At 41.3% G+C, this 25,878-nt stretch overlaps 1 long non-coding RNA gene across 1 annotated transcript; it reads right to left on the bottom strand.

Annotated features, from left to right (window-relative positions):
* Window positions 1–14,585: 14,585 nt before the first annotated feature.
* LOC112995657 (uncharacterized) lies at window positions 14,586–24,915 on the bottom strand. Its single transcript, XR_003262222.2, has 2 exons — window positions 24,399–24,915; window positions 14,586–23,755 (listed from the first exon to the last, which is right to left on the bottom strand). It is a non-coding gene; the product is annotated as an uncharacterized LOC112995657 (long non-coding RNA).
* Between the last annotated feature and the right edge of the window lie 963 nt (window positions 24,916–25,878).

The following is a 25,878-nucleotide window of genomic DNA, read 5'->3' as shown; positions in this document are numbered from 1 at the left end:
TTCACTGTTTTGAGAGCAAAATCTTTATGCAATGTAGTTGTGGCTGTACTCTTTGCTCTATGCTTTTTAAAGTCAGATCCCAAGAACATTAAGTTGGGTTAACAAAATTCATGGATGAACAGCTTGAGTTAATGAGAGTTTGGCTAAAGTGGCTTGTCTAACATTATCTACATCTACAACTCAGAAGTATCAACAGAGACTGCCCTGCTCTCCCAAATGCTACTCATTTGCTCCCAGAAGGAAACTATCCTTTGTCTCTTACTCCAGTCTCCTGCCTCATTCACCCTACCAGTTCCTGAATTAAGTATGCCTTTGGTGTCAGGGTCACCCCACCTCTGACCATCCCTCAATACGATTCACAAAGGAACACTTAGGCCTTTGCAAGTGGACAGCCCCCCTCTCAGATATTTCTCTAGCCTCATTCAAGCAATGGCTGACCAATCTGAAACACCTTCCCCCCCAGAAGATCCCAAAATAAAAATGATAGTTTGCAAAAAGCAAATACCAGGAAGCTTAAAGCCTGGACAGTGAAGATTTAGCAAAACTTCAAGTAAAAAAAGCCTTATATTGAAAAATGTGAAGTGGTTTACCTACTGACTGTGCTGCCTTGATGACTAGATGAAGAGTTATCTCTGAAAGTGGATTTCTGTGTGTCAGTTCTACACAGCTGAACTGGAAGGTCTCCTGGTAGCAGCAAATGTGATTGCAGGATCAGCTCTGTAATATGTACTGTGGAGCTCATTCATGAACCTGCATAATTCTCAAGAAGTTGTGAGCAAGCTGCTGCTTTCCACCAGTTGATACAGGAAAGGAATGAGAGCAGCTTCTTCCAGCTCATCCTCCTTGTGGCCTATCAAACTGATGAGCAAATGGCTGTGTGGAATAGGAAGGCTTTCATTTCTTCCGCAGACAACATACCCACCACTTCCTTGGCAGGACTTTCAGCTTTGTGGAGGATCACTGAGATTAAGAGAAGAGGTTCAGGTGTAACCCAGCATATGAAATGAAAAGTATCCAGTATGAGAGGCACAGGATATAAAGTGAGGACAGCCCATGGTTATGTGCTGTCAGGAGACGTGAAAGAAGAAGAATTTGTCTTATTACCCTACGACCTATCTGAGCACAGGGAAAGATGAGGGCACTTCAGACATCAGCTTCATTATGGGTAAAACTGCACAGCTCCTACTGTAGCATGTTCACAGCACATCTCTGAGAGACATGGCTCTGCGCCTCCACTGTGTGCATTTAAATGGGTTACAGGAAAAATTATAAGCTGCTGTCTTTTTACCACTCCACAGGTACTAAAACCTCACTGCCTGGCTTTGAAAGACAGCTGCAGTGCAGTACTCCTCTGTGCCTGCCACACCTCAGCTCACTTCTCCGCCTGGAAAATCCTGTCAGTGAGACATCAAGCCTAGAGCAAACATCTCCAAAAACACTAGCAGAAAGCATTTAGGTACCAGGCAGAGCCTGGCACCTTACCACAATTTTTGTCATAATTCTTCTGCTCCAGAAGGGTTTAGCCTTTCCACACTGCAGAAACTGGCAGGGCGAGAGAGTGAGGAATATAGAGAAAGCTGAATGGCAGGGGACAAGAAGGACAGTCCATCAGCTGCTAAAAGTTGTAGCTTCCATATGCTAAAAAAAAAAAAAAAAAAAAAAAAAAAAAAAAAGGCTATGAAGCCAGTATCAGCATATAATCTTGATGACAGAGTATCACATTTGATGCTGCACACAACTCCTTCCTGGAAGAAAAATAAAGGTTTTAGAAGTAGCAATTCCCTGCTGCAAGACTGCAGAAAAACCTCAAAGAGTATTTCTTTATTCATGGCAGAGTTTAAAAGACAGTGCCTATAGGCCCTGACACAACTAGTATACACACACATACAAACATATACAACAGAGCCATCCCTTTTGTGCTGTGGTATCAAAACAATGGCTGTTCAAGCCCAGAAAACCTTCAGATCCTGTCACACACGGGAACTCAGACAAGCCATAAAAATGTGTCTAAGCACGTTTCTGACTTCCCACATCTCTCTGTTGTTCAGCATTCTCCTTGAGTCTACCCCAGATCTGCAAGTCCATACAAATATTCTCAGGAGGTCTGCAAAACATTTCAGCCTCTCAGAGCAAGTGTCTAACTTCTCTGGTTTTAAACTTCTCAAACGATTACAACTTCAAAAATTGGAGCAATTTACTTAGACCACTGAAAAAAATAAAAGAAAAAAGAAGAAGAGGAGGCCACCAGGTACATAAAGGTCTCTGCAGTTGAAGGGGACTCTCAATGCAAAATGAAACTCAGTCCTTACATATTTCAGTTTACTCAAAACCTTTCCTGATTCTCCATTAGTAAAGTTTCAAAAAGCAATCCTGTGTGTGAGCCACAGTGATGGTCTCAGACAGAGATACATGCAGCACAGTGTGGGAGAATGTGCCACAGCACAGGTGGCTGCAATCACAGTGAAAACAGTGTTTACAGAGGTCACAAAGCTGTAGTGTGAAGCAGTTTAGCAAAGACCTTACAGATCTCTGTAGCACCGAAAGAGTTGCTATTTTCTCCAGTGAGTGCCACTTTGAAAAATCCAGAGCCAATCACTGTTTTCAAGGTAAGAAATTTTTCCTGCACACCATGTCTTGTCTCCTGGGAAAATACCATGATATCATTATTAGCGTGAAGGATTTGGAAAGAATTCCCATAGCAAAAAATATTTTAGGTTTACAAGACAAGCCTATCTATTGACAAAATTATTTTTTTAATTTAATATACTTGTTATTTTTCTGAAAACTTAACAACATGAGGCTGTGGAAGGCCCTGCACAAAACAAAGAGACAATCCCTGCTCCATACAGATTATAGCTGTACTCAAGAGATAGGAACAGACTTGAGTACACAAGGAAACTATGATTCTCTATCAGCAAATAAAATGAGACAGGACCATTCACTGGCCCTGAGAGCAATTAGTATGGCCTAGGCTGCATCTATGTATCTAAATTATCCTGCCCTTCCAAACAGGGTGGCCAATCTTGATGCCTAGCAGGTGCTCAAGCTGTTTGGAAGGGCACTAGTTGGTGCAAATCACAGGTGTGCTGGGTACCATGCCAATAAATTAATAGTAGTGATGATCACAGTGCAGTGCACATGCTCCTTTTTTTTCCAGTCAGGATAGACAGACCACAAGAATGACATATTATGACTACTCTGCCTGCCATGTTGATCAGTCTTGACAGCCTAAGCACTGTTAAGTTCTCTGTAGCTGTCCTGGGACAGGTCTCAAGCCTCTGTTTTCCACTCAACAAGGTTCCCATCTTCAACCCTATAGTCAGCTTTGAGAACTGTCCTCATGCTTTCTTCCTTAGCAAGGTGAATCTGCTGCTCCCCAGATAAGTGTGTACTAGTCTTCTTTCCTTAGACAGAGACTAATTTAAATGGGAAGGGAGGCCATCTGGTCCACACCACCATCACCTCTGCTCAAAGAAAGGCCAAGTTTAGATCCAGTTTCAAAATAAGACCAGGTTCCTCAGGACCTTGTCTAGTCAAGTTTTGAGTTTCTCCAAGGATGGAGACTGCATAACCTCTGTGGGCATCTATCCCAGTATGAATGCCCTCATGGTAAAAATTGTTTTCCTTATGTCTAATTATTTCCCATGTTTCGTCTCGTGTCTGTTGCTTCTTGTCCTTTCGCTGTGCACTTCCAAGAACTCTAACTCTGCCTTTTCTATAGCCTGCCCCAGGCAGCTGAAGACAGCAAGTAGATCTCCCCTTACCTTGTCTTCTTCAGGATGAAAAACTCAGATCCCTCAACCTCACCTCATGTGTCATGTGTTCCATCTGCCAATGTGGGATATATGACACCAGAGCTGTATATAATGTCTGTATCTGTTGCTTACATTCATTTCCCTGTATAGTTTGTGAGCATTTTTCAAAGGCATTGTCTTGCTATGCATGTGGGAAGTGCACACTAGGTTGTGAGTGCTCTTCTGATGCAAATGAATAAAAGTCTCACAGCCTTTTCCAGCAGAAATGGAAAATAACTCAATTCTGTGTGGCTAATGTATGGCCTCTACCTACACCCACAATTCACAAGCAACCCTAGACAGCTACTTACAAGTATATCTACATTTCACCTAATATACATTAGGTAGGTAGGACACCTCTTTTGCTTGTGCTGTTGTGACTGAAGTAGACTGTAGCACCTGAGTGGTGACTGAATGGTGACTGCAGTACCTCTGCTTCAGAGAGAAATCTCTGTGTTTCTGTGGTTTTTTTCTCCATCATGGAAGGAAAGCTGGAAAAAGCAGCCTCACACCAGTTTGGCAATTTGCATTTCAAAAAGTAAAGGATTAATTTACAGAAAAAATCTGAGAAGTTCATAGTTTAACTCTAACAATGGGCAAAAATTTAGGACAGGCGCTTTTTTTTTTTTTTTTTTTTTGCATTAGGTAATACCTTCATTGACTAAATAGCAAAAGCCTTGCCATGTCTGTTTTTCTGTTGAGGCATGCAAGCTGATATGGTCATCACATGTATGTAAACATTTGATTTCTCTGCGTGAGCAAGTGAGGGATATAACAGTTCCAGCAGAATATACATGGAAGAAAAACAAGAAGGGAGGCAGACACAAGCTTTAAGCTATAAAAGAGAGAAAAAACTGAAAAAATACTTTTAAATACTTTTTCTCTTATCCTAATCAAGTTGTGAAATCACCATTCAGGAAAAAAAAACACTTAATGGGAAAGAATTGCAAGTAGAGAAAGTCAATTCAAGACAAAAATTATGAAGGAGTTGGGGGAACTATCAGCTATTTAAAAATAAACCACTTAGTTCTCAGGTAGGGAGAAGCAGAAGAGGAGGCACTCTGCATAGCAGCAGCAGAACACAGTCCCCAGAAAGTTTGATTCCAAGAGCTGTGTGGCTGGTCCTTCCCTGGAGGTTATCCTAGAGCACCTCTGCCATTCCCTGCAGTTCCTTGGGGCATCTTTGTACCCTGCTCTGCAAAAGGAAGTGGCAGCTGCTCCTCTCCAGGACTGTCTGGAGTCAGAAAAATTCTACAGGAATTCTCCTAGCTGTAACTTTGTGTTCTCACAATCACAGACTCCACTGTAACGTTGTGTTTGGTTTATTTTGTGGGTTTAGTTATAAAAGAAGAACAGCTCATGGGAAAGACAGGCAAAACACAAATCTAGGTTCTCTTTCCATTTACTAAGAATAATGAAAGGCAAATAAAAGATTTTTTGGAAAAAGTAATTGTTCCAGCAGTCAAATGTGCTCTTAGAGTGATCTTATTCTGATATTATTTTTGTACGCTAGTTGAGTCTCACAGTATAGTCTCAGACACCTGCATGTTATGTGCGTCTGCATCTCTCTCTTCTCCCATATTTATGCATAACATATTTAAGATAGGGACAATGCAGCCATGGCAAAAAGCAGAAATTGCTCTTGTAAACACATCAGTAGTCACAGAATTTCAAACCGTAAAGAGAAAGCTGATCATTTCAATACCATAAATCAGCACACTCCCCAGTGATAATAATGTTTTTCTAGCATCGCTCAGATACTACATATTCCTCCCACAGTTATTTTCTTCTGCATCTATACACCTTGTTTTCTATAGCCATTCCACTGGGAACAGAAAGACAGTCAGGTACTGGCTGTACATTGAGAGGGAAACAATGCATGAAAGCCTGATGCCACTTTCTGATCCTGCTGCTGCTGTTTTAGGAAGAAGAGGTGTCCAGTTTGCTTTATAACACCCAGGAAACTCCAGCAATGACATACAACTTGCTAGCTTCTCTGCAATATAGCAAGAGCAAAAGGAAGTGAATAATGCAAAGAAATAAATAAAATAATAGCTTCTTGATTATAGATGGAAGGTGTGCTGAGGACTACTTGCTGGTTAGTAATCAATAACCTGAGGAACTGGTTGACTAAGACATTTATTTGCAACTTTCACAGAAGTGCCAGGGTTTGTTGGATTGTGCTGCTATGGAGAGTATGATGAACTCCAGCATTAGAAGAAAATGCCATGAGTTGTTTGGAAATGTATGATCAAAAAGCCCATTCAAGTTACTGCAAAATCTGATGCAGTTCTGATATTGTACGCTAGGTAGTAGATAATCACATTGTTTTAGAAAAGCAATTTAGGAGTCATTATCTACACAGCTAGAGAGTGAAAGCTTTTATTATAAGTTTTGAGAGGATAGTTACAACAACCTGATGCAAATTTGTCTGCTCTTCTTTCTTACCCTTTACAAGACTGCCTTTTGTAACACTCCATGTTCTCTCCCTAACATTTTCCGGGGAAGGACATCCCTAAAGCTTTTGTTGTTCATTCAGATAATCTCAGAAGCATCTCTATCTTGACCTGAGGGCTGTGCCTCTCCATGAAATGTTCAGGTTGAACATCCCATTAAACTAGTCGATTAGTCCTTCTTGCTGCATGTATCCTCTGTACATACAATTTTCTTGTTCCCTGCAATGTTAAATTCTTCACACTATCCATAATAGACACATATTATATACATAATATACAGAATTTAGGGGTTCTCAGCATATTTTCTCAATGCAACTTCTCACAGTAAGAGTCTGTTTCTTGAAGATGACTATTACTGCACTCTTTGCTTTCTGGATAGGAAATAAACCTACTTGAACGATAAGGAGAAAGAATTAAAATACGCAAGAAAATTAATTTCATTTAAATAAGTAGCACCAATTGTGTGGGTTTGTATGCATACATACAATCTAATACTCACACACAGAGAAGCTTTAGTAAGTTGAAGAAAAGAATGTCACTGTTGCAGAACCTGCAGTATAATCCTAAGAAGTACAGAATTCCACTATTTTTCTCCTTTCATGATTTCAGTTGCAGGTCCTTAACACTGTTTTGTCCATATACTTCCAGCTCCTGGGGATCGTGGCTGACTAAGATTTAATTCACAATCATTTATGCTATCATGTGTTGAGACAAACCTGTAAAGGTAAATTGAGTGCATTCTTAAATCTCAAACATCAAAGAAACTAAGATAAAGCTTAAGCATATTGCTTTTCAAAAACTAATTTTAAAGCCAGTCTCATATTTTTGATCATTCTGAGCTGGAGATCCTCGAATTACTGTCTCTTCTTCTAATCTTCAACCTTATTTTCTGATGTGCTGAATGAGAAAGGAGCCCAGTAAATCAATTATTTAAAGTCTGTTTTAAAATGGCTGCATGCATTTTATCAGGTTCATATTTGTTATGGAGGATGATCAGTACAGACATATATCATGTGTAGTGGAGATGTAGCAGAGAGATTAATTCATGAAAGTAATTCAGCCTGACAGATAACATATATATGTAGGTATTTGCAATACATCAAACTGTATCCTTCAGAGTAAGACAGACAAGGCCATCTGCACACCTGTGAGCAATACCTAGTCCCAGCCTGGCTGCAGAAGAAGCTGAAGAAGACACCACATCCAAATAATGGTGCAATCTGGTGTTTCCAATGCCAACTTACTTTAAAGAGACGAGCAGACCATAGTTCAAAGACTCTGTATACTCTGAACTCTGAGTTTTCATCCCTTTCAGTTCAGTGTGCTACACTGGTACCACTTCTGCTTTGTCAAAGATCTCTCCTCAGAATGCAAATACGGACATGTACTCTTCTGTACCAAGATGGCCCAGCTCCTATGTGCCTAATAAACTAGGCAAGTTTGAGCACCCTTTTAAATTTAGAAATCCCCTAATACAAATGTAAGATTTTGAAACCTTAGATTTTTTTTCCCTCAGAATTCTTTGTGTCTTTGCATTGCCATGTATTTTATGATGTCCTAACAGATATGTAGTTAAAAGAAAGGGCAATTGTTTAAAAAAGAGGGCGGGGAGGGGGGGGGGGGAGAAAAACCATGAGACAAAGTAACTAAAACGGGGCTGTGCTGTAAAATTCAGCTTTCAAGAGAGGGGAGAGAGGGAATAAATCAAATAACTCATACTGTCCAAGCCAATATGACAGACCGTGGAATTTTTGGCATGTAACAATCTCATGATGAATGAAAACACAAACAAAAATCAATGGCTTAGTTGCTGAAAGAACAAATTTTCCCTAGCAGTAAAAAGACTTGAATACTGGCTGCCAGCCTAATTTCATTAGGAAATGCATTCCAAATAATGGAAGCTCTGCAAACAAGAGATAATTACTAAGGCGAGACAGAGGAAAGGCCTAACAGCCTTCCAGCTTCCCTTCTTTGGTTGGAGCTCGCTTCTCTCTTTGCAATTGATTTAATGTGCGGGTTGTTGGGTTTCTTCAAGCGCATTTCCCAAAATCCCTTGCCAGTTCTACTGCATAGACTCACCTTACTTGCTCCTGATGCTGGCCTCACCCCCACCAATAGAAATTAAAGTTTTACATGAGGAGTCATGTATTTCTTCTTACCTCTCAGTATTTGAATGCCAGTTGTTCCATTATTCCTGTGCTACTTGTTTATACTCATTTTGATGCTACATTTCCTGTGCCAAATTAAATACTGGCACAGACAGGTGCCTCAAATCAAAGTTGTGCCCGCTTATGCTCCAGTGAATTTAGTCTTTCATTTCCATGATTTCATTTCCCAGGAAAACAGCAATTATGTAACCTTAGTAGAAATAGAAGCCAACAATATTAAACAGTCACAATTGCATTCCTTTTACCCTAAGGACTCCTTTCAATGAGAGGGTGGAAAGTTTCTTAAAACCAAACAAGCAACATGAACCTTTTGTTTTAACAGACGTGCTTGCTTATTCTATCTGCACGTAGGCAGAAACTTGAGAAGTTTTGCCTCCCACATCTAAAACAGAAAGAACCTGTTTTCTTCCCCCCTTTGCACTTCCAGAATGGTTTTGACATGTTGCACTCAATAAATACTGGCCTTGACCCAGAGTCTATCACACAGCCCATCATGATGGTTTGCAAAGTAGCTCCTTCTGCACAGCACACTGAAAAGGATTTATCATCCCCAAAGCCCCACTGTTGCATCCCAGATGATGCTGTTGTCAAGGGGCAAGACAGCTATGCAGGAGTTACATCCCACTTTTAGCATTTTTCTTCCTGCAGCTCAGTGGAAAAAAGTTCAGTGACATAAGTCTGTATAACAAATAGCTCTCAAGTGTCTGTTGTTCCCTTCTCTTACTCTCCCTTTGATGCCCACATAAAGGTGAGTGCCTGCAGTCACAGTGACAGCAATGCCAGCTCACATGGGCCAGCGGCAGGGCTGTTCCCTAGCTCAGACATCAAGCCATGGCAGCCCCACTGAACTACTGCACCGAGCAAGCGTGCAGCTACCCTGGGCTCCCTGCTGCCTTCTCGACTGTCACTAGCTAGCTTGGATATGAAAACATATAGACACAGTCTATATAACGCAAGCCAACAGCTACATAAGCAAAGAGGCAACTCCACATCTGGAGACCCAAATCTCAGTGGGACACCCACTTAATTGTTTGTATTCATTTAACCTACTTCTTTGAAGTCTCTGTCCACAGCCAACATATGGCATTACGCACTTACAGCTTCACTAAGAGATGAAGAAGAAAAAGTAAGCAGAGAAAAAGCAATGAGTTTGTGGCACAGGATAAAACCCTAATTTACCAGTGCTAATAGCTGGAGTCACTGATTAAAAAAACAAACAAACAAAAATCAGTCTCTATCAGGGAAAGCAGTAGCATTATATTAACTATTCTTAAACCACACAATGCCTATTACAAGAGGCTGATCGATTCACTCTTTGAATTTTAGATGTGGACTGGTATTTCCAGCTCTATAGTTTCGAAGTGTCAGGTCAGGTGTGTAATATATCTTTCTCTCCCATTGTGGCGTTACGAGATCGTCATTTTAAAGGTCTTCCCTGGGCATGGCTGCCAGGCCACTTGTCTGAGCTGCAGTGGTATTTTTGGAGACAAAGCCTTGGACTCCGTGCGGGACAGGTGGCCTGGCAGCAGTGGTAGGAAGCTATCAAACCGCGCAGCGTACATTTCAAAACACAAACCAGAGGGAGAGGAGATAAATCATTTACTGTATTTAACTTAGCATATTGCTACTTTTTGTGACTCATACAGACTTGTGGAAGACTGCAGCCAGAATAATCCAACTTTAAAGGAAAGACAAAGTAAAGTTTACAGACCACCATGCATTTATGAAGTTAGTGTACATAAATGCATAGAGGCAGCAGTGAAAGGAGCAAAATTAAAGCTGGGGAGAAACCAGCATCACTCCAACTCTCCCCACTCTCTCTGGCTTTCAAAGAGTTTCCTACACTTCACTGGACAAAAATAAACTCCCACCATTTTCTGAAGGCCAGCACAAAGGGACAGTAGCCAGCAAAATATCAGTACTTGCCATTTCATCTGAAGCAGCCATCCATAATACTGATGCTGGACTTCCCTGGCCAAACAAGCCACCGCCCTACTTCCAGCAGCAGGGCAAGGACATATGCCACTATTGCACCACATCACTTGGCCAGAGGTTGTGTGCGCCCCCACTGCAATCAGACTGCACATTGCAGTAGGTCCAGAATTGAGTTCACATGCACAAACACACCACATTGCACCTTCATAGGAGGCCCAAGAGTACAAGGAAGCAGTGGCCCTACTGAAAATGTTTCGTGCAGCACCAAGCACCTTTCTTGTCCATACCAGAGCACTACCACCACAACAACTCATACAGCCCACTCCCAGCCATCCTCTTATTAAAGATCTCCTTAACAGCCAACAGGGGTATGGCTTCTGATCAGAATAAAAATACGGCCATGGCTGCCCTGCAAAAGGGATTCTTCTACTTCTGGGATCCTTATAATCTCAGACTCATCATGTCACTAGATATGTATTTGTCATGTGCTGGGGGATGGGCTGTAGGGCATCTGAGACAGGACCACGTGAATCATCTTACAGACTGTGTAAGACACAAGGCATAGTGCACCCCGTTTATCCCCTTCCCCTCAGCCCCCAGTTCGAGCTGAAAACTTTCCAAATAGGGGCTTCCCTGGGAAGACTGCGCTAGATGTCAGTTCTTCTGAAGGTAATCTATTTTAATCTAGGTACCAAGAGCTAATCTGATTCTGTATGGCACTCATGTTAAGCAGAATTCCTTGAGAAATAGGGCCGTCTGAATATCAGCATTTTTGTCCCCATGCTCTACAACTTTTAAAAGTGCAGGCTAGTTTTAACTAAAGTTGACAAAGAGATAAAAAATCCCAAAGCTACCAAGATCCAACAAGCTCCATGACAGCAGCTTGCCAGGCAGAAAGGGGAGGCCTAAATCAGTGCCTCTGCACAGGAAAAAAATAACCCCATGAAATCAACCATAATATCATATATGGGAGTGCTCACAGAGAAAAGAGAATTTATTGAACCTCAGCAATGTGTAAAGCTTCAGTAAGACCTCACCCCTAATTAGTCATAGAGTAATCCAAACACAAGACACAACACTGTATGAAAACAGACTTCTGCAGAACCACCCCCATCTCACAGAGCAACATATTAAAAAAATTAGGATGTCACACAATACTGCACACCTTACAGCAATTGAAATGATCTTTAACAGCCAAACCTATTTTACAAAGTCATCAGCTATACTTGTTTAGACATTTTCCCCATATGCTTCATTAGTTTATATTGTATTCATACATTTCAGTGCCTTACTGATTGTGTTCTCCATCCCCTTTCCCCACGCATCACAGCCTTGCCCAGTAGGGACATCAAAATAACTGGCTATCATTCCCAGGGTCATCCCAACATCTGCGCCCTTGTAGCTCTCATTCTTTTATTACAAAAATACACTGTTCCCATGGGTGGTTCTCTCTGCCATCTGAGTCAGGAGAATGAATCATCAAAAATGCTATTGTCAGATGCTTTCTATGAATTATGTTCTGCACTGCAGTGGCTTGTTCTGCTCAGGATTCTGTATTTAGATTATTGGGATTTCTCCGCAGGATTGATTTTAAAAAGCATTGAAACAAAGTCTGGTTGTCTCCAAAAGGGGGCAGTCCATTTTAAGCCATTCTAAGGCTTGGTTTTAACAGGCACTAAAATGAACATATAAACCAGCTTGTTAGAAGACAGATGTGGAAAAGTTACATCACAATACATGGTACTGCATCCTGTCCAGAAAAACCTTATGATAAGAATGGAAGATACATTATTTTCTGTGGTACATCCTTGTAGGTATTATACAATGCAGCAACAACAAATCAACCGAGTACCAGTAAATTCCAGGAATCAGTAGTTCTCTAGAGCCAGAATTTGTACAGTTTGTAAGTACTGCTGCTATAAGCTCTCCGCATTCGCTGAGACAGATGGGCTCTAATATGCTTGAGGTCTACCCATGTATACAGAGCTCGCATACGTAGCATGTTACTCTGATCAACACAAAATTTTAAGAAATACCATTCAGATACCTATCAGCTATATATCTATGTCTGTATTTCTCACAGTCTGGATTCATTCCAAGGGCACTAAGAACACAGGCTTTCGAATTAGTTATCATCACTTAAGTTACAGAAGAGAAACAAGTGTCACGGATCTTTGGTTTCTATCTTTATCCATTAATATTCTTCAACAATTGCAGGCAATTAAGAATGCTGTGACCCCCCTGCCCTGCCTCGACCAGGATGGGAACTGAAGGTGCTGAGTGACCTGACAATCAAATCTGTGCCTCCTACAAACCGTACAGACACCAAAGATAGACAACCCTGCTCATGGCTTTGATGTTGAATCATATAAAAGACAAAAAAATTGTAAAGAATGCAGTAACAAGAAACTAAAGCTTGATAGTTTCAGTCTAGTAGTAAAGCATATGTTTTGAAGAGTGAGAATTTATGAAATGAGGCGATGACTTGATGAACTTCAGTATAACAGAAGCCAAAGGACATCTCTCAATTAATTTTTTATTGAAACTAGTATCCCTCACTAAAGATTTGAACTTTTTTTAAAGATTACATGCCAGTGATGGAGACTTATCCCACCAACAGGAAGATATTCCAGTTACTTTCAATTTCAGTGGTTTTCACCAGAATGAGCAGTCATCAGAATGGCCCCCAAAGATTTGTATTAGATCTTCTATCATCTGAAACTGGTAGATCAAAGTTAGATGACTCTCTAGTACTATAGAGGGCCAGATGGAAGAACCACTGGATGTCTTTCACGCAGGAAGTCAGACTAGAGCAATATAGTGCCTTCTCATCTTAGAATCTGTGAAAATTCCTCATCAGCATTCATTCTTATGCTTAACAGGCTATTAAAACAAGGTCTTAATGAAAATGGCTTCCTAAGATAATCAATTATTCTTTTAAACAATACTATCTTTAACTTGTCGGGGAAGAATATAATTTCCTACTATCATCCACCAATGTTAATTTTTTTATAAAGACACTGAAACAGAGAATATATTCTAAGAAAATAATTATATCAGGCTTTAGGACTGCAAAAATTGAAAAATCAAAAGTGATAACATTTCCAGTGTAATGACTGTAAGGAGAACAGAAAATGGCATAAAGTATATCCATTTTCATGACAAAGGCTGTAATGAGAAAAAGAAAAGTGCAAACCTAATCTGCTCCTGAAGTCTGCACTATCTGTTCTTCCATCAGTTATCCATTCCATTCATGTAGACAAGAATTTCTGTGACTACAGAGCAAATCCACTCTGCTAGTTAATCCTGTTGTCTTGTAGTTCTCTTTGGAGACTCCAGGACACAAGGTATTATGTCCCTCTGTAGTATTGCTCAGATACAGTTTAACAATTCCTCTCATCAAATCCTTGCCATGGGTGTATCTCCTTGAAGAACACAGATGATGAAAAATCCAGTCTTATTCAGTTATCGATTTCATTCCAGGCTATCATAACAAGAGTCTCACTTGTAGATCTTTCTTACCGTTTTGCTGCTAGTTCTACCAACATATTAAAAGCAATAAAGGAGACTGAACTGACAACTTTTATTCTTCCTCACACTATCAGCTGCTTAGTGAAATGTTCTAGGTCATGAACATCACCAAATTATATGTCATAATGGGTTGTCTGAACTATCAGATAATCAGGTTACATTTCTTTTTCTGAAAACTATGTACCTCAACTGACATCGAAATTAAAATGCAATAAATAAGATACAATCAATGTTTCCCCACCTGTGTAGTATTGTTAGACTATTAAATTCCCTCAGTTTTTTAAAGTAATTAGTTTCTAAGGGCCAGTAATTTTTCACTGAATTCTGTTTTTATTTTTAGCCTGGCAAGAGCCTCTTTTTTCTGGAAAAAATCTCTCTTTTGTGTTCTCACTTTTTACTTTCTCTTTCACTTGCCTTTTGTCATACAGACCTTTTGAGTATAACAGTAGTTGCAACTCCTTTCCATCTTTTGTAGTTTCTTCACTGAAATTAGCATTTGAGGTTGTAGAAATAAAAAGCTTCTTATATGCTAACTTCAGAGTGTGCATTCATTTATAGCTTGTGCATTTTATTCCTTCCCTATTAGGCACCTTCTCAGTATGCATCTACTTTCATTTGGGCTTTCAATTACACGAAATTTCATCACAAGCAGAACTCTTCATTACACGGTGTTCAGATCAAACAGTAAGTCACAAAAGATCTTTATAGACAGAGCACACTGCATTTAATATGTATGGGATAGGAAAGATTTTGTACATAAACAGGTCTTTAGCCATAGGTAATACATTTCCAGAAATGTTTTTTAGAGAATTAAAATCTTTTCAATGTTCTATAAATCAATACATTATTTCCTTTAAAAATATACACATGCAATTTAATATTATAATAATCTTCAAACTTAAAGCTTTTTCAATGCAATTAACTATTTAGCTTGTCATGCCTTATAATTAAATTTATCTGACAGCATCATTCTAAAATACAGGTTTTAGACTACGGTATTCCATTGTGCAAAGTAGGTCTTCATATATTCATAGAAACACTACTGAAGAGTTTGGGAGACATTAGGAAACATTTCCTACCCAAAGGCAATTGAACTTAAAAAAAGAGGCAAAATGTTTTACTGATTTTGATTCAGTTACATGGAATTACAAAACAGCATTAGATTTTTAGTTATTTATAGAGGGAAAAGGGCCTTTATCATACCAGGTTGTGCAAAATGGTTATTTCCTCCCCCCCCATAATTTGTAAGTGGGCAGTAAATTATAAGCAATTTCTCCTCTTCATCAATCTATCCTCGATTACCACAATCAAGAACTTCACCACTTTTCTTTTTTATATCCTATTTCCCCCTTCCTGTATCATCTCTTCATGAATTAAAAAGTAAAGTCTTGCCATCAAGAAAATTCATCTCCTGATAAGTTTTTCTCCCCTTAGCCAAGTAAGACCTTCAGATTTAGACAACATCTCCAGGAATTATCCTAACCTCAGTTAATTATATTCATGTTAATACAACATTCAGCTATAAACACATATATGAACACACGTACACATGGACCCATCTGTATTTCCTTCTCTCTGAGCCAGCCTTAAGCTGGCAACATATGCCTCCCTGAACTAAGAGAGTGGGTTGGGGTTAAAGCAATGACAGCCAGCATGTTCTTAGACATGAGCTTGCATTATGGGAAGACACAGTGCAGCCTCCTTAAATAATACATGCAAACTTTATTTAACACATTTCTTAAGAGAAAGTGTCTGAGCAACTGAGGAATAGCTGGAAATGAAGCTCAAGTGTGCTGTAGTGTGACTGACACAGCTGTGTCTGCCTCAGCTCCTTCTGCAGCTCTGCACTGACGTAGCTACCAGCCACGCAAAGCTTCAGCAGCCTGGAGGCATTGAAGGTGGAGCCCAGCCATGCCCTACAGCTATCACAGCCTTATTGTTTTCACTTAGCTGCTTATAATCACTCATAAGTCTGTCAAGATTCATGAACCCTTCTGAAATACAATTGTGGGAACAGAATTTCAACTTTCAAGCCATGTCACTCCATGACAAATAGTGCTGATCTTTAAAGCTTGGAAAGAAAGAATATTTTTATGACCTCATTGGAGTTCTTTGCCAATGTCACCCTGACGTTTGTGGAAAGGGCAGAGTATCACATACTGTACATCTTGCTAATCCTCTCAGTGCTTGTGTTTAGGAGTCATCCATTAATAGCTTCTGCTCATACCAGATGGATAGATTTATAGCTGATAGGCATCTACAGCTAGGTTCAAGACACCTAACAGAAAACTCCTAAATAGTACTTCTCGCTTGGCATGTATGTCTATGCCATTGGCATGGATTTCTGTTTGAACTGAGACTGGTCATTCACAAGTCAAATCTGCAGTAGGCACAGATGGGGCTGCCAGCCAAGGACAGACAGACAGACAGCTCCTCCAAAACACCTAGCCATGTGCTGCATGCAGAAGCAGGGGAAAAGAGGTGCACAAGTAGGAGAATCTGGCAGGGTTTATACTGCTGTGTAGACGTAACGTACATTACCAGTGTGATTTAGGTACGGCAGCAGCATACAATGTTGATTACATTGTACACTCTGGTCTGATAGTAAAGAGAATACAAGTTTTGCCTGGATTTGATTGAGATTTAACATAACAAATCATAACTCTGAACAATTTTGTGTCTTTGATAGTATTAGTTCTAAAATATATCTTGTATTAACTTCTAAGTTTAAACTTAAAATAGCATTTCTAAGTTTATATGAGGTGTATATCTGCATACATACAGTTTAGAATAATAAGTGGAGAAGAAAATTACTTTGGCTCTTTTTTTGCAGGAAGGATCATATTCTTCTCTGGAACCTCAAAGAGGAAAGAATCCACTCTTGCCAACTGCAATGTGCCACAGAAACAGGACTTTAAGCTATTAGTCACTGATAGTCAACATGCTCGGTTTCTAGCTGTTGGGTGAGCTGCAAGTATAAGATGAAACATTTTCCTCTCTTCAACACAGCAGATGTTTAATCATTAAACCAACAAGACAAGGTTGTTGAATTATCCTGCTACAACCTTGATTTATGTTGTGGCAGATTGGTGCAGTTATTCAAACAGCTAATCAGAGATTAGACTGTCCTTTCTGGGGTTCTAATTAAGCTTGGTGTTAATGAAATGGGATAATATTTAAGAGAACTGTTAATGATAAATATTCATTAAGTGCCACTTCTAACCGATGTCTTTGGAGAGATACCAGTGATTACAGAGATTCAACTGCTTCAACAATTAGATTTCCAAACCTCACTAGTAAACCAACAGAAGGATAATCTAAGTCAATATCTTTAATGCAGACTCTTTAATAACCAGTATCTTCAGACCAGAGATGTTAAGCAGTTGAACAGAAGTCTCCTCAGATGAGCTTGTAATGTCTACCATCAGGCAGGTCACTGGAATATAGATATGTACAGCAGGAACAGTGAAAACACTCTTGTATTTTCAGGGAGGAAACAGATGGTCCTGACTACAGCCTGGGACAGACACATTCATTCTTTCAGCAAGACAGAGCAAGACAAAAAAAGATCAAGATGGTAATTTGTAGACTCGAACACTTAAAGATTTCAGTCCTGGACACACAGCGAAGACTTTGCTATGCTAAGTCTTATTTAAATAATAGACAGCCCTTTATCAGATGCACCTCCAATCCAACTGTAAAACAGGAGACCACAGCTCACCACAAATGGGTGGAAGAGTAAAAGAAAGCAACTGCAATTTCTTTCTAAGCATGCTGGGAAGTGACTGGTATATACAAGAAATTTAATTGGTGCCAAATATTGCAGAGAAAGGGGCACTTTAAGGAAACCTTTCAGAGAGAAGAGTGATAGTTTTGCTGATGTTACAAACAGCTCCTCCTAAGTAAAGTGTTACTGCAACTGTTGGAGAATACAGCCTGTGCATGGCTGATACCACAGCTAAGCTGAAGGCAGGAATTTAACATATAATTAATGAACAAAGGGTAGGCTTTCAATGCAGCACCTGGAACAGGAAAAAAATGCAAGCATATTTATGGTCATGGGAAAAAAATTGTAAATTTGTTTTTAAACACAAGCACGGACAGTCAGATTTTCTGTTTAAATTTTTATAAATGCAAAAATATTCTATTTGAGAAAGAATTTATCATCAGAGTTTTGAAAAGCATTCTTAATATATTCCTAGAGTGTGACCTGAAATTTGTTTATGCATTTTCACTTGGGTACTTCCCAACTTTTGTATTCAGTGGTGCCATCAGCACGGTCTAGTGGATATAACAGCAGCTTGGGATTCAGAAAAGATACCAGTCCTGGTGCTCCGGGCATGTCATTTCAAAGCCCTTTGCAAAGCAGGTCAGCTTCATTACTTTCACTTTTAGTAGGCTGAAAGGATAAATCATGATACTGAATACAGAGCTACACCATAAAGGAAAAGCCTCATATGCGTCCTCCAGAGTTCCCATCTTTGCTGCTGAAAAATTCACCTGAAATCTGAGCCTAATTGTCCGGTTCCACCTCACAGTAACAGTGCTTCAAACCCTGCTGCTGATCAAAAGGCTCACTGCAGAGATGGGGCCTCTTGCTGTCACAGCCTTAACTGTGGCCATGCCACTCAGCTCCTCACAGGGTGTGAGCATGGACCAGATGGACTCCTGGGTCATCCTGTAGCATTTTTTTTCCATAGAACATGTTTTTTTAATGGTTCTCGGTATATACCGCAGAGCCATTTTGCCCATGGTCCCCTCTCCAAGGAAAGTTAACAAGATCCCAGGTAAACCTAAGCATATTTTCTTGGCACTTGCCAGCTGAGATACACACTATCTATGACAGTTCATATGACATTTTCAAGATAAGATCCCTAAATATAAATTCAAGATTGAGACACAAAAGTCTATGAATATCATATGCAGATCAAGTGAGCAAAAGAGGTTCTTAACCAGTGTGTGAAAGATTTTACAGTGGAAGGGTTTTATTTATTAATGGTAGTTTATTATTGATACCATTTCCCTGGACTTTTTGCCATGGAGGAATCCAATGAGCCTTTTTGCTTTAGCAAAGGAGTCATTTACTAGATTTCCATGGGCTGTGCTTTCTGTTCTTCTGCAATAGCTATTCTCTGAAGGCTTAAACTGATTGTTCTTTAACCATAATGTGGTTAAAGAAATGCCAGGAAGCTTATTCGTAGTTTATTAATACTGCAGAGGCCCCAAAGTAGCAAGATAATGTCCAGGCTTCCAAAAAACAGGCTTGCCAATCCTCCTCTTGGCCAGCTTCCAATTAAAGGAAGAACATGACAGCCAAGCTGCAGTTACAACCACTTCAGAAAGAGCTGAAAAAAAAGTAGATATACCCAAGCCACATGGTCCTTTTAGGCCACAGAGCCTAAAATGCCACTTGCATTTCATCTGTAACATCACACTGAGTCCAGACTGGGTCTCTAGGAATATTTTTCCCCAAATGATGTCTTAGAATTCAAGCTAGTCTTCTGAGACTAAAAGACAAGCCACTAACCCATGGCACTACACTACTTCTCCCTGTCATAAGCTTTCTCCCTGAAAAATGTTGATAATTCTGTCATCTGTGTTTCCCTTGTTATCTTTTTGATAAATGAGGCTACTACCTTCCTAACTTATTAGGGCATTCAAAGTCTCCTTTGAAACACTGAGAAACACACGTCTGATTTACTTAAAAATATTTCTGAAACCATTTACTATAACAGGAAACTACTTCAGAAAAGACTGGATGGACTTAGGCATGTAGTTTCTGAGGTCTCCAAAGTTTGCTCTCTGACACAGGGACACCTGTGCTTCCTCCTTCAGAGCCAAGCATAAAAACAGATTCCTTTCCAAGGTTAGCACTTGCAGATTCATGTTGATCTCTGGGATGTTCTTGGATAAAAATGGTGTTTTAAAGTATTAGTTTTCTGATGAAAAGTGGCTCAGCTTCTTGTGAAGGCACGCTGCATTTTTAAGCAGTCACGGTGATTTCTATGAAAATGAATGAACATATGATACCTCAGAATGTGCTACTGTATTTGTAAATAGGTCTAGGCTGAAGCTATGAAGTTCAGGTGCAGATTTCAAGGTCATGCCTCCCCCTGTCCTGGGGAGGTAGGGGAACTGAGAAGAGAGAGGCCATGGGGGCCTCAGTGAGATGGATGCACTCACTTCCAAGAATTCAGGACCAAGCCTATGTGGCTGCTCTTGCAAGCACCCAGCGCCTGCTCGCCTGTTACTTCTCCATGTTGCAGAGATGAAAGCAGAGAGATTTCAAACGTGATTGCCTGTCCCAGCTATTTCAGCACTTCACAGAGGCAGAAAATTCCTTTAATACAGGGTGGCTGCATGACATTTCTGTTGGAGGTACACGTTTGTCACTGTTTGACATTCAGGCAGTCTTTTTTCTTTTCCATAATATGTGCAATGTCAGGAATAATGAGTTTACTGTGGATCCAAGGCCTACAAACAGGACATGCTGATCTTTTTAGAGCATTCTAAAATATGAAACTGTTTAATTAATGCTGTATGATCTAACTCTGAGAATTAGGTATCAATGTTTCACCTGTAATCTTTTTCCTTCAAAGGAAGAAAAGTGACTCTATCAACTGTGCAATCACAGGCAAAAATCTGGTAGCCTGACAGGTAGAAGGTACTTTTCATATACACTGCTCCTCACCATCTCACTGTCAGAACATTTCTGTAGAGTTGTCATAGGGGAGACCTGAGGTAAGGACTCGTAAGATCTATATTTAAACAGGAGATTGGATGTCATAGATGCTTATTCTTAGGTCCTCCTAATGAGGTCATGAAGAATTTTGTTTTCAAAGACAGTATTTCTGAAAAGCAATTCTAATACTCAGAAATTATAATTGTCAGATCTGATGTTTCTGGAGTGCAATATCTCTGTAGTTATTAATCTAAAATATTCATCTGCCAGTGTCTAAAGTTAGGCACTTAAAATCTACATTCAGTTATGTAAGAGTGCTGGATGCCAAGTACTGGGAGATTTGTAGATAGTTGCTATCATTCTGAAAAACTGGCTTATTCATTTAGAAGAGTACTTTAGTATTTGGTTTTCATCCCTGCCTTCTAGCCTTTCTCCAGTCACATTTTAATGTTTTTAAAATATTTTTAAGGTCCATTTAGGGTGCCTTCTGCTTTTGAATATGCACCCAGCTCTTACGACATCCAAGATGAAACCATTCTTCAATAAAAATTGTCATGTAGTTCAGTGGAACTGGGATTAAACTTCAAGTTTTGGCTTGACCAAACCAACGCAACATTCTAAGAGCACATCCAGCATTCGTTAAAAAGGTCACAGGAACAACAGCCTGGAGAATTAAGATCTTTGTTTCTTTATTCAGTGAGGGCTGAGGCGACTGATACAGTGGTCTTTCCATATTTCCCCTATAACGTACAGGGACTTTTTCTAAAGTAGTAGTAAACAGCAGCCCTAACCAATGAAATATTACTTCACAGTGCTAAAAATCAGTTCATATGCTAGGCATTGCAGTTTTCTCCATTCAGGTCTATGCTCTTAAGAAAACCTAAACAAATTCAAAACATTTACTGCTGTGCTATGTATAGTTCAATTCCTCTTTTTCATTACTTCATTCCAGAACAGGAAAGTTTAAAGTCTTGAAGCAGTATGGTTTCTCCCTACCAATAAGCAAGAAAAGATGAAGCGCTTAAAAGCCTTACATCTTACAGAGTATCCCTAGTTACTAATATACTGTAATCAGCACACTTGTCATTTTATATAGAAAGAACTGGATGACAGTGGAATTCAATCAGTGTTAAAAAGCAGGAGTAGGGTTTACAAGAATGCTTACATCTGGCCCTAATTTGCTTGCACATAAGCCCACAGTAATCTGCTTTACTGCCAACGTCATATAGACAAATTGGGCACCAAGCAACATAGGTAATCTCAAACTGGAGACCCTCCAGCCTAATTAGACATAAACACCCAGAAGGCCCAAGACTGAAATATGGCATGTAGATTTTGAAATGTATGAAGGGTTGGAACAGTCCTATTAGCAGCCATCTGAGTTTGTGTTTAAGCCTCTGCAGTTTCTTGCCGATTGAGGGAAGGAGTAACCCAAGTCTGTGCCTGAGCCTAAGCGCAAGGCAGAGCATCCTGCTCCTTTTGGAAGGGCTCTGATTTCCCAGCTCCCACCAGCATGCTCCTTCCCAGGCTTTGTGCAATTGGTGGCCACTCTCTTCACAACTAGATCCCCACAGTCAGCTGGCTTATTTAATATCAATAATGCCGGCTTATTTAATATTAAAAGGGCTGGTAAAGCCAAAACATCAGAAGTCACTGGAAAACAGGACAAAGAGGTGATTCTGTGGAGAGTTTAGAGAGATATGGGTTCATTATTTAGTAGATGCATGCCTTCAGGAAGGTAGCCATGGAGTTTTGCCAGAAGCGATAAAAGTGATAATTTCCCTTATCTGAAACCTCATAACTTTTTTTTCTTGGCATCAAACAGTTAGCACTGGCTACTTTCTGCTTGCAAACTTGTCTGTCTCTGATTACAAGCATGCATCTACTTTGTAGATGATGCAAAATTATCAGGGAGATAAAGAAAAAGGCAGAGGAAAAATCTGTGACAATTTTAAGGCAGAATATCCATTGCAGACAAGGCTATGTATGACAGAGAACTGACCTCCACATTGCTGATTTCAGACACGCTTGGAGACTATCTATTTTTGGAAACATAACACTACACTTAACTAACCAGAGGGTGTGATAGAAATGTTTTTATCAAGTCATCTCCAAATTATTCGGGGGAACAATGCAAGGCAACACATTATTTCCTTCCTGAATTGAGTTTCTACATTATCAGGAAATACCACACTGGCCACAAAATTATAAACTGCTGCTTTTAAAAAAATAAAGGGAGCTTTGTGCCCTTTTTTTTTCTGTAACCACAACACAAAGGAAACACCAAGACACACTGAAGTCTAGAACTTTTGTCTGCAATTAAAAAATTGTGAATAAAGTCTTCTGTTAATTGATACTCAAGGTCAATTTGTGTCTCTGTCTGTGATGCTGTGGCCTATTTGCTACTGTTGTATCGGTGCCTGAGGTCACCAACCAGCCCCACTTTCTTGAGAGGTTTTATGGAAAGACTATCTGACAAATAGCTCCAGCAGCAAGCACTACCAGAGCATTACTATTACAAAACAGATATGCAAATTTTAAGTGAGGGCAATATTTTAAAAGCACTTCTAATATGTACCAGGATGTCCATTGTTGTCTTTGCCCTTGCCCATGCCTTAGGTTCAGGGAAAGAGGAAAGGGAAGCAGTAGCAAAGGAGTAATCACATTGCCATAAAACAGTGAGCCTGGCAACATTGCTACATTTTCCTTCAACCTGCCCACCTCAGTCGGACCTCATCCAGCAACAAATATCACCAGTGCTGTCCAGTCCCGAGCTGCCTGTTCCTCATCACGAGTCCGGGAGCGCGATGGAGGCACTGCCCCTGGTGGGGACCCGCAGCCTGCTGAGGGGACAGCGCTTGGGACTGCGGGGATGTCTGTCTGCATGGGCATGGGCAGACAGACATGAGCTCACTGCCCATGCATGAGCCAGCTTCAATCCAGGAGCCGCATAGCCTCATTAAAGCAAATCTGTGCCCGACCTACTGCGTCTGCGCCCAGCAGAATGAGCTGAGATGAATGCACATGCATCCATACGCACATGCCCTGGATGGATATCATGCAGAAAACATCTCGGGCACGAAGATGGAGCACACAGGCTGGACACCCAAGCAGGTCAGGCTGTAAACGCTGGCGTGTTGATGATGAGGGAAAAAAGCATCACTGAAGCTGCTGATCTGCCAACCTTCACTGAGGATAAATACAAGCAAGAAATAAATTAAGTAGAAAGCAGGCAGCACTTTCTAGGTTGAAACAGATGCAATATGATAAGTCATCTCCCTAAGCCTAGGCCCATGCAAAACCAAAGCAAGCTCTGACCTATTCAGTCAGGGCAAACATGCATGAAGGCACTGGGGGTGGCTGGCGGAAGTGCCTAAAAATGTGAGCAAATAAATGCCGCGAAAGCACAGAGAGGCTGCCAATGAAGCAAACCCCGGCAGCACAGCCTTGGGCGGAGAAAAGCCCCCAGGCAGAGCACTCGGCCCGGTGCTGGGAGGCAGGGGCTCAGGGATGTGAGGACACAGGCTGCCCCCAGTGTGGGAGGGCAATGGGGGCAGGAGTGGCCCGAGCTCTGCAGGCGGGTGGGTGGCTGAGGCGCTTCCCACCTCTCCCCTCACCGAACAGGCTCCAAATATCAATTAACTGTGCCAACCAACTGCGCTATTGGAAGAACAGCACATCTTCTCCTGCAAAAAGTGCCTAAAACCCCAAAGTCCCCCGGAGCGCTGAGGGATGCAGGGTGCCGCGGCTCGGACCTGGCGGGGGGGTCCCCCTCGGCCCGCACATCTCCCCCCCCTCCCCGCGCCAGCATCACTGGCAGGATCTCCCTTACCTTCCCGATTTGGGGAGGGTCCCTGGGCTCTCCCTGCAGGTGCCTGGGGGTGGCGAGGGTTTCCCACGGCTCCCCCCGTCCGGCCGCGCCGCGCCGGGGCGGGAGCGCGCCGAGACGCCGCTGGCGGCGGCGGCGCGGCTCAACGGCGCCGGCCGCAGCGAGGGAAACCCCTGCTTTCCCTCGCCGTCATGCCAGGCTGCAAACCTGTTGCTAGGGAAACCCGGGTATTTCCTCGGCTGCGGCCCTCGCCGGCTGCGGCCCTCGCCGGCTGCGGCCCTCGCCGGCTGCGGCCCTCGCCGGCAGCCGGGAGGAGCCGGGGCGCCTCGGCGGCGGTGTGCGCCGGGCTCCGCGGCCCGGTCTCCGCCTGCTCTCGCCCGCCGACCCCCGACGGCAGCGGGCCGCGGCCAGAAACGCCGCTTCCTCCCGCAAAAATGCCGCGCTTGGGCCGGCAGGGCTGCCGGAGCCGGAGAGGCCGGGCGCTCCCGGGGGAGGATGCAGCCGCTGCAGACATTTGGGAGAGGAAGCATTTATGGGCGACGCGGCAGAGAAGAAGAAAAATTAAGAACTAAAATTAAAAACTAAACAAAAAATAATTCAAAATTAAAGGGCAGCGGTTTTTGCAGCTGTGAGGAAAACTGACTTTTCAGAAGCAGCTTTTTTTTTAATGCAGGCTCTTTTGGGGGGGAGGGGAAGGGATGGATAGATTTCCCTATCTTAGGCGCAACCCCAGTAAACCTCGCTCATTTGTTGACTCGAGGACTTTCGTAAAAAGGGAAATTGCAATTCAAATAAGAACTGCCAGCTCCTGTGACCCATGTTATACAGGAACTCAAAGGAGACCATTGTATCTAGTCTAACTTTTTTATCTATGAATCTATGGAGCTAGTGAAAGAAATCATACGCAGATTTTGTCTGGACAAATTGATAACACAGTCTTGCTTTCTGTAGGGATTATCTTTGTTTGGTGATAAAAACTTTCGGACTACAGAGAGCAGTGGCATTATCTTGACTAATTCAGCTGCAATTCTCCTATCTACAGCATAAGAGCACACCAGTGTCCAGGAAAGACTGCAAGAGAAATCACAATGCCACTCAAAAATTGCCTCCAATCCCTTCAGTTATAAAACTATTTTCCTTGGAATTAATAACTAATCAATTCCAAGCATTTGACAGAGGCTCTGTATTAAAGTAATCATGCTGCTAGCAAGGCTTTGAAACATGAAAGCTGTATCGCAGACAGCTCCTTTTTGCTCTAGAGAGTGCCATTTCTCAGATAACAGAGAACTGCCATGTTTTTCAGGGCACATTCACCTTAGAGTTGATTCACTATGTGCAGACTTGGATTGTCTTTGACCAAATGCTTCTCTTTTGCAGTCTGCTCTCAGCAGAAAAAAATGGGTCTCTTTATCTGGACACTTATGAGACTGCTTTATTTCCAAGTCCTTTAATATTCAAGCTGTTAATTTAAACAGCATTTTAT

The sequence above is a fragment of the Dromaius novaehollandiae genome, chromosome 1 (genome assembly GCF_036370855.1).
Source record: "Dromaius novaehollandiae isolate bDroNov1 chromosome 1, bDroNov1.hap1, whole genome shotgun sequence".
Lineage (NCBI taxonomy): Eukaryota > Metazoa > Chordata > Aves > Casuariiformes > Dromaiidae > Dromaius > Dromaius novaehollandiae.
This window is presented reverse-complemented; position numbering and strand designations above follow the sequence as displayed.